Raw genomic sequence first — 15457 nt, 5'->3', positions numbered from 1 at the left:
GTCCCACTGCACAAAGGCAGGAGGCTCCTGCAGGTCCTGGGTCTCACCTACCAGCCCCTGGCAGACTCTTGATGTACGACAAGGGATTTAGAAGTGGCACTGGACACCTCTACTGGTTAAAGTTTGCTTCAAACCCCCACTTCACATCTGAGTGGTGGGGATGCCCCTCATGGTGAATGACTCTGGAAAACAGGATCCTCTCCCACGTCACCCTCCAGCTGAAACACCTCATGGGCTGGCTGTTGAGGTGACACATTGATGATTAAGGGGTTTAATCACCCATTTTACCCTCTTCAAAAGTTCCTGGGAGGAAGTGTCACAGCCTGGATTTAGATGAGAACACCAAGCCCAAATGTGCCAATCTCACGGGGCTGAAAAGTTCCCAGCAGCCCAAGGTCCCTGGGCTCAGGCACTGAAATGTCTTTCCTTTCCCCTTTTCCACATTAAAAAAAAAGGAAAAGGATGCATTCAGCAGATGCTGCTGCACGTGGCTGGAGGCACCACAACAGCACCTTTTCTGCTTCCATGAAGACCATCAAGAAGATGTGCTGAGAGTGGAGAAACAACTGCAGTCTGCTTTCCTAAAAAATCAATAACCCCCAACAAACCCTTTCCCTGTCCCTCAACACCCTTCCCTCACTCCCAGCCTGGCATTTCCATGCTGGGACACTTGGTGGGCTGGGGATACTGAACCCCCCCCGTGTTGGCTGCACCCACATTTCAGGGCTTGTCTCTTTAATCAAAACGAGCCATTTTCAAAAAAAAAAATCTCCCAGAGAATGGTCTTTGCTACCTCTCTCCCTCACTGTCAATCTGAGGATGCAGCAGCCACATAAAACCTCGTTTCCCTGGGAAACCAAGCTAAAAATAGCTGGGCTGGCTGGGGAGACTGGGCTGGGGTTTGGGATTGCAGCAGGACGAGATGGCACCGGGGGTCAACCCCCCCCTGCCAAGGACCCCCTGGGAGTCACTGCTGGCCCTGTCTGACACGTGGGGAGGGTTCACTGTCCTTCCCAGCACGGGCAGAGCTCAGCCCTTCCAGCCTCTCTGCTGGAATCCCAGCTGGGAATGCAGCAGGGTTTGGATCCACTCTCAGCCCGGGTGCAGACTCCAGCGGGTCCATGGGATGGAGGGATGGTGGCATCCACCTGGCAGGAGCTGGGGGGCTCAGAATGAGGGGATGTGGCCACTGGGAGCTCAGGAGGGGCTGTCCCCATGGTGGGCAGGAGGTGACAGCCCAGCTCAGCCGCTGGAACTCTCCTCCCATCGGCATCTCCATGAGATGAGCAAAGGAATGGCCTCCCGTGCCAGGGGTGGGCTGAGGGGTGTGAGGAGGCATTTCCCAGAGAAGCTGTGGCTGCCTCTGGATCCCTGGAAGTGTCCAAGGCCAGGTTGGATGGGGCTTAGAGCAACCTGGGCTGGTGGAAGGTGTCCCTGCCCATGGCAGGGGGTGGAAGGGGATGAGCTTTAACCTCCCTTCCAACCCAAACCATCCCAGGATCTATAAAAAGACATGTTTATTTTATTGCTTTTGGTTGTCCTCCACCTGTACATCAACAAAACATCCCTGTCAAAGTGATCTATCCAGGCAAACACAAACACACTCCTGTGAGAAGGAGCCATCCCTGTAAATCTTCCTGCAGCTGCCCCTCGAGGCTCCCAGCAGATACCAGGAGGGGGTGATGGAGAAGGAAGAACACCTCCCCTTCTCCAGGATCAGCTCATCTGAGTTCACACAAGGAAAAGCAAGGAGGGATAAAAAAATAACAATCTTTTTTTGTGCATTTAATTCAGGATCTAATTACTTGGTATAAATTAGTCAGCTGGCTCCCACCTCAGCTTTAACACGTATCAGCCCGTGAATCACAGCTCTCTTACAGGATATATGGGGCCATTTATATGTAAAAAGGCTTTATGCAAGGCACCCTGTGGACTGGGAATATTAATTTATACCACGGGCTCTGGAAGATTAATTGAAATTAAAGCAGATGAGGAGATAAGACACTTCTCCTGATCAGTGCCAGGCTCTGGGAGGGGACATCAGCCAGCAGAGCCCACACAGCCACGAGGGCAGCTGGGACACGTGGACACGGGGTGGCATTAAAATCCCACTGGCTGGGACAAAGACTCTCTGGTCAACAAAAGCAGAGCTGTTCCTTTCTCCTGTTTGCTCTGTGTGATTTTAAATCCTCCATTTCACCTGCCCCCATCAACCCCTGTGGACACAGACCTGGACAGACAATACCCTTCACTGCAACCTCGACTTTCTTCCTCCCAGAGCCACGTTTGGTGGCAAGAACTGCTCTGGCAGCTCCTCCAGTCAGTCCCAGTTTAACTCCTGCTGGTTTGGGAGGGAGGAGGGGTGAGGACTGTGTGCCTGAGAACAGGCACACGCATCCCAATTTCCCTAATGAGGCAGTGACACCCACTCCAAAGGCTCGAAAAACTCACTTTATAAAGCTCAGTCATCACCTGTGAGTTCTCCCAGCTGGAGGAAAGGGCAGAGTCTGACTCAGGAGACACCAGGGCTGAGGTTCCTCCTCCTGAATCAGCAGTCTGGAGCTCCAACAGCACCAAGCTGTTCCCATGTTTATGCTCTGCCCTGACCAGCTCCTCCTCACTACTTAGAGCAGAACAAAACATTACTTACACTCTAATTTGAAGCCAGTGCCCTGGAGCCAGAAACTGAATTAATTTCCATAGATCCTGAGTGGTTTTACCAGTATAGAGGAGCTAATTAGCTCTTCTCCCCTCACCTCCACGATTGCTGTCACCTCCTGTGGGGACAGCACAGGGCAGTGTCCTTCCTGTCCTACAGGGGCAGCACATGGCAACAACCCAGAGGTGGCAGGGACAGGGTGGGAAATGCTCCCTCTGCACCTCCAATAATGAAAACAACCCCAACTGCAACAGTGTTTGGTGAGAAGACAAGAATTAGCTGCACAATCATCTGAACAGGCTGCCCAGGGCAGTGGGGGAGTCCCATCCCTGGAGGGGGTTAAATGCAGATGTGGCACTTGGGGACATGGGTTAGTGGTGGCCCTGGCAGTGCTGGGGTTTGGCTGGACTCTGGTCTTGGAGGGCTTTTCCAACCTGAACAATTCCATGATCCTAGGGACTGCAAGAAGCTGAATTTGTTATATACACCTAAAACCAACAGGGCTTAGCTCCAGCAACACAGTTATGGGGGGCCAAGAAATGCAGAAGCCACCCCACAGTATTTATTTTATGTGTTTCTATACATGTGCTTAGAAAAACCATTTGGATTTGAGATCAGGGAATTCAGGCTGCTGTGAAAACATGGACTGCTCTGTGCTCCTGAAGGTGGAAACCCAGAAGGTTCTGGAGTCACTAGAAATGAGCATTTCAGGTGTGATTATGGAATCACAGAATCATGGAATGGTTTGGGTGGGAAGGGACCTTAAAGCCCATCCAGTGCCATCCCCTGCCATGGGCAGGGACACCTTCCACCAGCCCAGGTTGCTCCAAGCCCTGTCCAACCTGGCCTTGGACACTTCCAGGGATCCAGGGGCAGCCACAGCTTCTCTGGGCAACTTCCAAACCAAACCATTCCATGATTCTCTGAATATGCAAAATGCTGATGACTTCCCCCCCCTGCACTGCAAACCCATTTACAGCAACCCTACAAAAATACACTGGATAGGTGTAAAGTATTTGTTAAATAAATAATCACCCCTGCTGGATTATTTTCACCAGCAAGAAAAAATGATGCTCAACAAACACAAGCCTTTGACAGCACAGCTCAGACTCTCCAGGACAGAGCTAAGAGCCTCATTTTCCTCAAAACCAGAGAAATTATCAGAAGATTGAGGCATCCTGTGATTTAACGACATCACTTCAAACAGCAGCTCTGCCTGCAGCCAGAGCACAGAGCAGGGAGACCACAAATGGGAATAATACATCACAAGTGAGGGAGGAGAAAAAAGAGAAGCCTAAATGATGCAATAAAAAATAAAAACATGTCTTTGAGAAAGCGCAGTCGAACAGGAGAGGGGCCACGTTTTGAATTCATTATCATTCCACCAGCAACCCCCGGGAGACTGGAGCCAGGCAGCACTGCAGCACACCCCAACAGGGCACAGGAGACGGGGTTTTAAGTAGGTCACCAGTAAATATGACCGTGGTGGAGCTTTTTTTTTGTTGTTGCTCTTGTTTGCTGTCGCTCACCGGGGTCCTCAGCCGAGGGAAATGCTGGAGAAGGAAAGAATGGCTGGAACGTTGTGGTGCCTTCCTGGGAGCAGCTGTGTCCTCCTGGGATGGGCATCTCCTCACTCAGGGATCACCAGCACACAGAGCTGCTGCCCAGGCCCCCAGTGTGGAACTAGGGGTGTGGAGGAAGCTGCTGACAAGGAATGTGGGGAGCATTATCCCCTTTCCTTTCTGAGGGCTTTTCCCACCTCTCAGGGGTTTTGTGCTGAGGAAATGAACCTCCAAGCACTCCTCCCTGCCCCTGTTCTACAGAGGGATTTGGGGGGGAAAGAAAGAAAAAAAGAAAGAGAGAGTTGGGAAGAGAACCAAACTGCCCTTTGTGCCAGGAGCCTGGGGAGCACCTTGTGCTTTTTAGGGATGGGACAGAGGAGAGATGGGAAGTGAGAGGGAGGATGGCTGTGGAGGAGAGGCCCATGGGAGGCCAAGGCCAAGGCCAGCTGGGCAAAGGGAGGGATGTCCAGGCCAGGAGGGTGTCACCAGTGGACAGAGCCCCAAACTGAGCCACTCAGAGCCCAGAGGGACATGGACCCACGGGACAAAGCCCTTTCCCTGCCCCTTCCCCACAGAGCTCCCTGGAGTGCTCACACCAAGCCAAGGGCAGCTCCAGTGCAGTGTCAGACAGGCTGGGTAGTGCTGTGGAAATGCTGTTTGACACCCAAGTTTAAACCCTATTCAGTTCTACCTCTAAGAATTAATCCTGCAGGTTGTTCCCAAGCCTTGGCTGCTGAGGAGCCTAGGAACAGGCCCAGTGCTGCTCCTCGAGGTCCTTGGGACACCAGAGAGAGGGACATCTGGAAAATGATGCTGCTACAAAGTTTGAGTTTGCTGCTGCTGGCGAAGCCTCTTGCTGTTCTCCACACCTGGTGCATGTCCAGAGCTCCTCCTACCCCAACATTCCCATTAGTGGGAATGACAACAAACCAGCTCCTCCACCTCCAAGGCTGGATAGGATCCAAAGGTGGAAGCAGTAGGTGCTTTTTGGGCCTTCCCTGAGTTGCTTTGTATCACCTGAATTGCATTTACACCCCCCCCCCCCCCAGTGCTGCAGCTCCCAAAAGAAATCCTTGAAAGAAAGGATGGGATGACCCGGAATGAAATCAGCACTGAGAGCTGCCCCCTCCCCAGCCATTCCAGCCACTCCAACCCCAAACCCCCTCCAAGGAGCTGGACTCGAGGGTCCCTCCCAGCTCAGGATATTCTGTGATTCCAGGATCACATGAAGCTCCTTTTGCCAACTGCTTATGGAACCAGGGAGCGTCGCAGCAGGAAAAGGGCTCATTGTTTCCCCTCGGGAAGAGCAGCACGGTGGAGACGCTGGAGGCATCTCCAACTGCAGCAATTCCCACTGAACTCCCAGGAAAAGGCTCTGGAGTGCCAGAAGGACCCTGTGGAGCTGCCCTGGAGAGGCTGCAAGGGGATGATGCTGGTGCTGGGGGTGAGATGAGCACTGGAGCCACTGCCTGGAGCGTAAATCCCGGGACGGACATGGCAGGTCCTGCAGACCCTGCTCAGCTCTGAGCCTGTTCCATCCCACACAAACACAGCCAAATCTTCCCCCCTCCCCCCAGCCCTGAGTACTCCATGTTCTGCCTCCAAATCCCAGGTTTCCAGGCAATCCAGGCTGTCACTGATCATTCCCAGGCTGTGCAGCTCCAGACAGGCCTCATCAGCCTGGCACCAGCAGCTCTTTTTTGAGGTCAGATCCTTTAAGGTGACATTTTCCACCGTGGGATTTTTAGTTGTTTACAGCATCCCCAAGGGATCCCAGAGCTCAGGGCTGGGAACAACACAGCTCCCAGGGCTGTCCTGAGAGCTGGGACAGGCCAAGGCACAACCCTGATCCACCACCACGGCGGGTGGGGAGGGAGCCTGAACTCCAGCTGGCTCCTCTGAACAGAGTTATCCCAGAATCACAGGATGGGAGGGACCTTAAAGCTCATCCCATTCCAACCCCTGCCCTGGGCAGGGACACCTCCCACTAGCCCAGGTTGCTCCAATCTGGCCTTGGACACTTCCAGGGATGGAGCAGCCGCAGCTTCTCGGCCCAACCTGTGCCAGGGCCTCCCCACCCTCACTGTAAAAACCTTCCTTACTTGGGGAAAAAATTCGGAAAAAAACATCTGGGGGATCCACACCAGCAATCTCTGTTCTTTTCCCCTCAATGTAGCATTAGAACATCCCATAAAATATCCTATTTGGACAATAAATTATCACACACAACTCCCCAGCCACAGGCAGGAGCAAAGGCTTTCAGCCTGACTCCATGAACAAAGAGGATTTCCAGGGAAATTTGCCTTGGATCACCCTCAATGAGTCTGTTTTGACAAGGGTGGGGGGAAAAGCAATGTTTAAGGGACAGCAAATCAAAAGTGATTTAAGGCTCTGAAGGGCTGAAACCCAGCCAACACATTAAAACTAACCACAAAAACTGCCATAACTGCACTTCTGCAAACCTGTCTTATATTGCATAAAACCCCACAGTTTATTTAGGAATTTGGTGGAGCAAGGGGGGAAAAAGGAGAGCCATGGACCAAACACACTCAGATATTTGGGTAAGACATGACAAGGAGGGTTTTTAAGGAGAGCAAAACACCAGATTCAGTAGATTAAGTTGTTCTACTTCAGTTTTCCACCAGGAACATGATTTTTTTTTCCAGCCTGCTTTGCTTTATATCATGAGCTTTAAACCTTCAGCTCACACATTAAGTTCTGTATCTGTTGCAAAAAGACAAAATAAAAAGCTATAAAGCCTGCCAAGAAATAAGTGGCTTGGGTTTGTTTTTCCAAAATCAGGTTCACGGAGTCACGTTTAAATAGGAATTTATTTGGCTTCGGCCTCAGAAGGAATTGTTGGGAGCCAATGCTTTTGCCAAATCTTTAATGTCCATTTAAAAAGTTCCTTAGACATCTCCAAAAATGTTCTCTTAGAGAACAACCCAAATCCTGAGCTCAGGAGATGGAATGAGCGAGGCCAGAGGTGGAGGGAAGGAAGCCTAAAAGAGCAATTTTGGCTCTGCTGAAGGTGCCACAGAGCAGAAAAGCAGAAGGAAAGCTTTATTAATGTCTGTTTTCATGTAAGAATGTAAAAAGTGGCAGAAATATTTATCAAATATTCAATATATCAACATTTGATATTCCCTTGAATATTAAATACTCAAGAGAAAAGTGCATCTTCTCCCCCCATTGTTTCAAATGTGACCAACCCAGTGACCCTCTATTTTATTAAATTTCCATCTCTCCAAAAATGTTACAGCCTTGCAATCCTTATCTTTACAGAAACACCTTTTGGGTTGACATTCAGCCCTCTCCAAACTGAAGGGGTGCAATTCAAAGGCAAAGCTGTTCCTCAGCCTGACTCTGGGTCTGGCCCAGAGCTGATGACCAGGAACCCACCAAGCACCTCTAGATGGGAATAACGAGTCCCCAAGGTGGGAAATCAAGGTGGGAAACCCACCCTGGGAGCGACTCCCTGGGCACAGAGGGGCTGCACAGCTCAGAGGGACATCTGAGCATCACCACAAGCCGTTTTTAAGGCCCCAAAGGTTTGGGAGCAGCAGCTGCTGGTGCTGCCAGCCTGGATCAGCCCCTTCCCACAGCCCAGGGAGGACACAGGGGCCAGGGCTGGGCTGGGATCTCACAGCAGGTGCTGAACACACTCAACACTCCAGGACCTGCTCGAGTTGGGAGCTGTGTGTTCACACCAAAATACATCTGCAGCTGTTCTGAGTCCAACCCTGCAGCTTTTCCAGCAGCTCAGGAGCACAGGGACTGCAGGCAGGGGGAGGATTCCTCCTCTCCAGGAGCTGTTTGCCAACCCCACATCCCTGTGCTCCAGCACACACGAGCTGCCAGGCAGATGGCAGGAGTCACACCCCCCCAGATAAAGCCAAAATGTAGAAGTTGGTTGTGGCTGAGATTTGGGAAGCAGGAGGCTCCCAGTGCCCAGCACAGGGAGGACATGGAGCTGCTGGAGCAAGTCCAGAGGAGGTACCAGGATGGTCAGAGGGCTGGAGCAGCTCTGCTGGGAGGAAAGGCTGGGAGAGTTGGGACTGTTGAGCCTGGAGAAGAGAAGCTTTGGGGTGACCTTGTTGTGGCCTTCCAGGACCTGAAGGGGCTACAAGAAACCTGGAGAGAGACTGTTTCCAAGGGGTGGAGGGTCAGGACATAGGGCAGGGATAGATGAGATATTGGGAAGGAATCTTTCCCTGGGAGGGTGGGGAGGCCCTGGCACAGGTTGCCCAGAGAAGCTGTGGCTGCCTCTGGATCCCTGGAAGTGTCCAAGGCCAGGTTGGACAGGGCTTGGAGCAACCTGGGCTGGTGGAAGGTGTCCCTGCCCATGGCAGGGGGTGGCACTGGATGGGCTTTAAGGTCCCTTCCAACCCAAACCATTCCATGACTCTGTGATTCTGTGATTTGGGGCTGTTTGTACCACCCAGGGCTCTTCAGGAGACACTTTGTGCTGCTCTCAGGTTGTTTAACAGTGGGTAAGGTGATGGTTCATGGAATCACAGAATCATTAAAGCTGGGAAAGACCTTAAAGATCATCAAGCCCAACCCTCAACCCAGCAGCACCTCTGTGTTCACCACCCAAGTGCCACATCCACGTGTCTTTGGAACACTTCCAGGGGGAAAAAATGTGTGAATTCATGTCACAGTTTGAATGAATGCCCAGAGCTGTGGGTCAGGACTGAAAATAATAATAGGTTAAAAGGTGTGATAATGAACACACTGAAAGAGGTTTGCTAAGATGAAACGTTTTCATTTTCCTATTCCCACATTAACAGCTGTTCTGGAGGAAATCCCCAGTTCCCAGCACCAAAGGGAAGCTGGACTGGAGCTGTATCACTGTCCCACAGCAGCTCCTGGGGTGGGACTGCCTTAACTGGTATTATATTCTGATCATAAATGTCTCAAGGACAGGAGGGAGCTGGATGGAGACTCATAAAAGGGCACAGAAAATGTTAAGTGCTCTAAAATATTGTAATGTTCATATTTAGGGGTCTGATGGCTTCTGCAACCCCAAGGGAGGAGGGGGAGGGGGAGGATGGCTTTGGATTTTCTATTCCAGGATGTTTTATCACCATTTCTGACATTTCAATGCTGGGTTTTTCCCGCCACACCACAAATAATCCTTCCAGTCTCCTCCTGCTGCTACAGCTTGGCCAAGAATGGAAAGAATTCACCTGTTCCATCCAGTAGATCCACGACCTGCAGAGAGGGAATGAACTGGGCAGCTCCAAGGACACTCTGCAAAAGCTTCAGGAGGGAATATCTTACAATGGGGTGGGGGGGCTGGAGAGCTCCTTTGGTCACTGGAGAGCATCTTTGGTCACTGAGAGCTCCTGTGGGTCACTAGAGAGGATGTTTGGTCATTGGAGAGCACCTCTGGTCACTGCAGAGCAGTTTTGGGGCACTGAGAACTCCTCTGGGTCACTGGAGAGCACCCTTGGTCACTGAGAGCTCCTTTGGTCACTGAGAGCTCCTCTGGTCACTGGAGAGCCATTTCCACAGGAATTATGGTTCCTGAGGAAACCTGGGTCCAAATTCCCAAAGCAATCACTGATTTTGAAGTGCCCTGAACACAAAACAATTCCAGGAAACACCAAGGGACCAAACCATGGGAATTGTTAAATCTCCTTCAAAGCACATCGAGCTCCAACGACTTCATTCTCACCAAGATTTCCATCCCAGGAGGACACTGGATGGACCTGCAGCATCCAGGTGCTGCTGTGGAAGAACCACAGTTACACAAAAGTGCTGGAATAAAGGAACTGGAATGTGTTTCAGCCACAGCAGAGTCCTCTTTCCAGAGGGTTTGGGACAGAACTGGTGCTGACGAAACAACAGCAGCAGGACACAGGTTAGGGAATGAAAAACTCACCAATAAATCCCTTCAGACTCAAAAAAAAAAAAAGGTCATAAATCCAATAAATTGCTGCTATTCACAGTATTGGGCAGAGAACTGACTATAGATATAGAGCCCAAGACTCAGATAAAGGATTTCCAGTTCTGCTGCAAAAGCTAAAGTCAGGAGCCTGTGGAGAGCTCAGACCCCTCTCCTGAGCTCACTGTGTTCCCAATATTACAAATCCAGGGCTGAGGGAGATAAGGATTTTTTCCCATGCCAGGAACACATTGAGAAGTGCAACAAAAAGCTGTTTTTCCATGGGAATGTGAGCTGGGGAGGCTTCCCTGGCCAGGGACCCATCAGAGAAGGAACAGCAGCAGCAGAGGGGAGATGAGTTCTAAGACAGGGAATGATCTTCTTCTGAGTTCCTTAACGAGCTCCCCTCTCACAGGACAAGTGTTTGCAAAAACTCAGTTGCAATAACAGTTTTCCAAAATATAAAATAATTTCAACAGACACTGAGCCTCATCAGGTGCTGCAATTCCACCTCTCCATGTCCTGGAGTCGCTCAGGACAACAAACCTTCCATCCATGCAATGTATTTTCCAAAGGAAAACTGTCATTTCTCAACCCAAATTACAACTGAGGAATTACTAGAGATGATTATCATGGAATCATGGAATGGTTTGGGTTGGAAGGGACCTTAAAGCCCATCCAGTGCCACCCCCTGCCATGGGCAGGGACTCCTTTCACCAGCTCAGGTTGCTCCAAGCACCACCCAACCTTATAAATACCATAAATCAGCCAAAAGTAAATTTTAGCTAAATCCTGGAAGATTTTTTTAAGTTCCTAAGACAAGTCAAGAGAATTAAGCCAATTTTTCTAGTTTATACTGGTTTTTTCACATTTATTTTGTATAAGGAAACCACTTTGCCACCCTCCTTGCCCAGGGTCGAGTGCCTGGTGATTCAAAGCTGTGGGTCAGGGCTCAACCCAAAACCCAGCAGAATTTTCCCAAAAATGGATTATGACTGGAAATCCTGCACAAAAAACAAAGCTCAAGCCCTGAAAAGGAATGCCAGGGAACTGTGACCTGGATCAAATCTGGGCCTTTGTCAGCCCCAGCCCTGCTGACAGTGGTGCCAGCCTGGCACGGCTGAGCAGAGCTGGCAGTGGGGACAAAGGACAGATCACAGGAAACAGCAGTTTGGGAGCAGCTGAGTGGCCTGAGCTCCTTTGGATCTCACCAGCACCTCTGGAAGCTGCCTGGGAATGAGCCCTGGACACACCCACTGTCAGCTCAGGGATCCTCCTCAAAGCTTCAGTGACAGGATAATTTGATACCAGGGGTTCAACCCTCCTTTGTGTGCAGGCTCTGACCTGGGAGATGGTTATTTCCTTGAAATGAGGCTTTGGGAAGACACATCACCAGCTTAAATCCCAGTTTGGGCTCCTCTTTCTTGCTTTGTCCCAGAAACCCAAGGTTAACATCCCCATCATCCCCTCCAGACTGGCACTGGCTCCACAGAAGGTGCTGTTTTAGCTCCCTTATCTATAAATCTCAGCAGTTAATCAAGGTTTTCTATCACAGAAAGGCAAACAGCTTTGAAAGAAAGAAACAGTCTCAAACTGATGAAAATCAGCTGAGTTTTGATATGAAAAAACCCCACCTTTATGACAACTTGAAGGTTTAACCTTTTGTCTGATTCCTGGGCCTGAGCTGGAAGGTTTGTTTCTCCTTATCAGTGGAAAAAAAATCTGATAATGAAAAGCTTGAATCCATTTTAATCAAATGATTTGTGTTCCAGACCGGGCTCATCACTGAGCTGAGCATTTTTCCCTAAACAAGCAAATTCACATCATGTCGAATCTCCCCTGGCTTTGTTTACAGACAGCATCAAACACACACGAAATTCTCCTGCACAATGGGCTGAAAATGGGTATTTACAGGGTGTTTCTCTCCATCTCTGTGACAAACCCTCCACATTCAGACTAATGACAAAATCACCTCAAACTGCACCATTTAGACAGGGCAAAAATTAACACCTTTCACAAAAAGGAGGCTTTGTTTGCCACACCAGGAGCTGGTGCAAAGAGCAGAACACCAGAAAAAAACCCCATTTCTGAGTTCTTCTCTTTGTACCAAACAGATTCAACCCCCCCAGATCGCTGCAGTCCCGGTGGGGGTTTATCAAACACTGATTTATGCAGGGCAGGGGGTGAGGGCTGAACGCCTCATCCTCAGCTTTGAACAGCTCCAGTCCTCAGGCTGAAGCTTTGAATAGCAGGGAAGTGGTCAAAGTGGTCTTTTTTTCCCCAAAAATGGCTTTTGTGAATGCCCTGAGGTGCCTCCTCCAGGCTGAGCCCCGGCTCAGCTTTGGGCTTCTCTGCACCCACCCCGAGGAGGAGCAGCCCCTGGACCCCACCGAGGTGTGATCCCACTGCTCCCCTTCCAGGTCCTGCTCTGCTCAGGCCATAAACTCTGGCCCAGGATCCTTGTTTGCAGCAGGATCTCTTTGTTACTCAGCAGGTAAAAGCTTTGATCCCAGATCTGTCCCTGTCAGGCACAGAGGTTTGGGAGGATGTTTTGGAAGGATGTTTTGGAAGGATGCCCTTCCCCAGGCCAGCCTTCCTTGATATGGAAGTCTGGGAAGGCTGGGCACCTTCCACCAAACCTGGTAATATTTCACTTTATTTTGAAAGGCTGGTTTAGCTGTTGAAGGGTTACAGTGGACAGTGGACTGGATGATCTTGAAGGTCTCTTCCAACCCCGATGGTTCTGGGGTTCTGTTCTCTGCTGGCACAGACTCCCCCTCCCCAGGTTTTTTAAATCTATTTACACACATGTTTATACACAGAATTGCCACATTTTACACATACCTAAGAATATATACATCTGTTTTCCCCACATATTCTGGGCACTGGCATAGGTTGCCCAGAGAAGCTGTGGCTGCCCCAGCCCTGGAAGTGTCCAAGGCCAGGTTGGAGCAACCTGGACTAGGGGAAGGTGTCCCTGCCCGTGGCAGGGGGGGCACTGGATGGGCTTTAAGATCCCTCCCAACTCAAACCACTCCATGATTCTATAATATGTGCATATACACCTTGGGATGGGGTGAGATCCATGGGTGTGAATTCCTGCTCCAGGCACACCCTGGGGGGGCCCCAGAACGAAGGGAAATGAATCCAGGGCACACTGAGGACCCAAACTGGCCGACGGGTCTCGAGCGCGCTGGAAAACACTGAATTATCCTCAGGCAAGTGATTTTCTGCTGGGCTTCTGCAGGGATTGCTGTCTACTGGTAACTCCCCCTGCCCTTCAGGAATCCTGGAAGGAAACCAAGGGCTGTGGCTGCAGACAATGTGGGGATTAGGGAACAGAAAGCACGGGAGAGCAGTGACACAGTGATCCGAATGCGTGGGCAGCGAGACAGAACAAACCCTGCCAGCTCCAACACAGCAACAACTGAATAAATGGGAACAGGATGGGCCTTGGGAACCTTCTGTGGGGACACCTGAGCTGCCTGAACACCCCCAGGGGTCAGGTCACAGCACCCACACGGGGTCACAGTGTGACCAAGGATGGGGAGAGCCAAAGGAATGTGGCTCCCACAGGGTCTTCCCAGGGAAGTGCAGCCAGAGAGTCCTGAGTCTGCTGGACTGAGCAGCTGGAACATCTTCTAGAGCCTGAAGGGCCACGAAAGTGTAAAAGATGGACAGGACAAGTCATTCCTGGCTGATAATTCTCCCCCTTTACAGCCACCCTCTCTCCTCCAAGAGCTCCTCAGGTCCCTCTCTCCCAGCCCAGGCTCCAGCACTCACAGGGACACTGTGGCCACATCCACAGCTCCCAAAAGCTGCTTCCCTGCCTTGGGAATCCAAGATGAGGGCTCTGTGCTGCCCAGGTCATGTCAGAGCATCTCTGCCTCCCGCTGAGCAGGAAAAAGAGTCCCAGGATCCCATTTCATACGAGGGACCACCCACCACACTCTGCTGCCAGAGGATTTTCCCAGTTATTCCATGCCCTCACTCAACCCCAGCTCTTCTCACCTGGCAGGGACAAGGGCTCTGGCAGGAGATGCCCATCCCTGGGGCTGAGACAGCCAGAGAACAGCAGCAAACACCAGGGGAGCTCAGCTCATGGACATGTTTTGCAGGCAGACATCAACTCGCTGTGGCCACATCAGCATCTCAGCTGGACTCCCACAATTTCTGTTGGGAATTCAGCTGCCTAAGTAAGTGCATTGTTAAAAAAAAAATGAACCCAGCTCATCTATTAGAAGGATGACTCAAACTCCTGGTAACTCCACTGAACATTTTCCAGCTCACGGAAGCATCGTGTTGGTTTTACACTCCATAAACACTCCCTTGTGAGCACAACCTCCAGGTAAGGCCATTCCTACCAGGAATAATTTTAAAAGATGCAGTTTCAGGTAGGTGAAAAGATGTGAACTCAGGCAAAACATTCCCAAATGTGAAGCTTTTATGCCCAAGAACAGGAATGGGGTCACATCTCCAGAAGCAGCTGCCAGAATTCAGAACCTAAAGATGTCACCTCTAGGCCTGTTCTAAAGTGTCCAATCTATTTATTGCTGAAAACCTCCAAAATTACCAAACAGATGTCTCAGCAACGAAGTTTCCAGCTCAAAGAGTTTGGAAAAAATAATAAAATCTGATACAAAGCAGCTGAATGAGGTTTGAGCACCCTCAGCACAGGTGACCCCACCAGCCTCCCCCTCCTCTTCCCTACACACAGGATGGCACTGAACTGACATGATTTTATTGCACAAATAGCTAAAATATCATTGCCTTCTACCCCCCACATAACCACAGGTGGCTGTGACACCCCAGCCCTGCTAAACCTCCCAGCAGGGCTCCAGGAGGGATGTTGGGATGGCTGGAAACAGCTCTGTGTGTTCAGAGAGGACCCCAGTGGGAGCCCTGGCACCCACGGGAGCTGCTCCCACGTGGAGCAGAGCTCTGAAATCCCACTGTGGGTCACAAATTGAACCTTCAGGCTCAGGGCTTTCCTGCTGAACCCAGGCTTTGCTCTCAGCAACCACCTCCTCCCAGGCAGGACAGGGAAACCCGACCCCTGCCACGGGCACACGACATCCAGCTAATCCTGGTTAATGAGGAATTCCCAAAGCCCCTCTCCAGCCAGGGGTCAGCTAATCCCATCACTGACAGCATTTTCTGACTCTCAGAAAATTGAGAGTGACTGAAACCATGAATATTTCCTTCCATTTTGATTTACAGATATTGCTTTAAAGAGGGAAACCGTGATATTGGGATATTAGGAAAGCTAAATGCAAGTTGTCCTGTGCATTACCTTTAATCCAGGAACTTTTCTTGGATGTTGGGAAAAATGGGCTTTTAGAT

General features: G+C 50.5%; 1 protein-coding gene across 4 annotated transcripts in view; it reads right to left on the bottom strand.

The window, feature by feature from the left end:
• MYO1D (myosin ID) overlaps window positions 1-15457 on the bottom strand; it is a 148587-nt gene that overhangs the window by 37698 nt on the left and 95432 nt on the right. The gene's annotated exons all lie outside the window — the stretch shown is intronic.

This window comes from Chiroxiphia lanceolata, chromosome 26 (assembly GCF_009829145.1).
Source record: "Chiroxiphia lanceolata isolate bChiLan1 chromosome 26, bChiLan1.pri, whole genome shotgun sequence".
In the NCBI taxonomy this organism is placed as follows: domain Eukaryota; kingdom Metazoa; phylum Chordata; class Aves; order Passeriformes; family Pipridae; genus Chiroxiphia; species Chiroxiphia lanceolata.
Note: the sequence above shows the minus strand (reverse complement) of the source record. Positions and strands in the feature narration are given on the sequence as shown.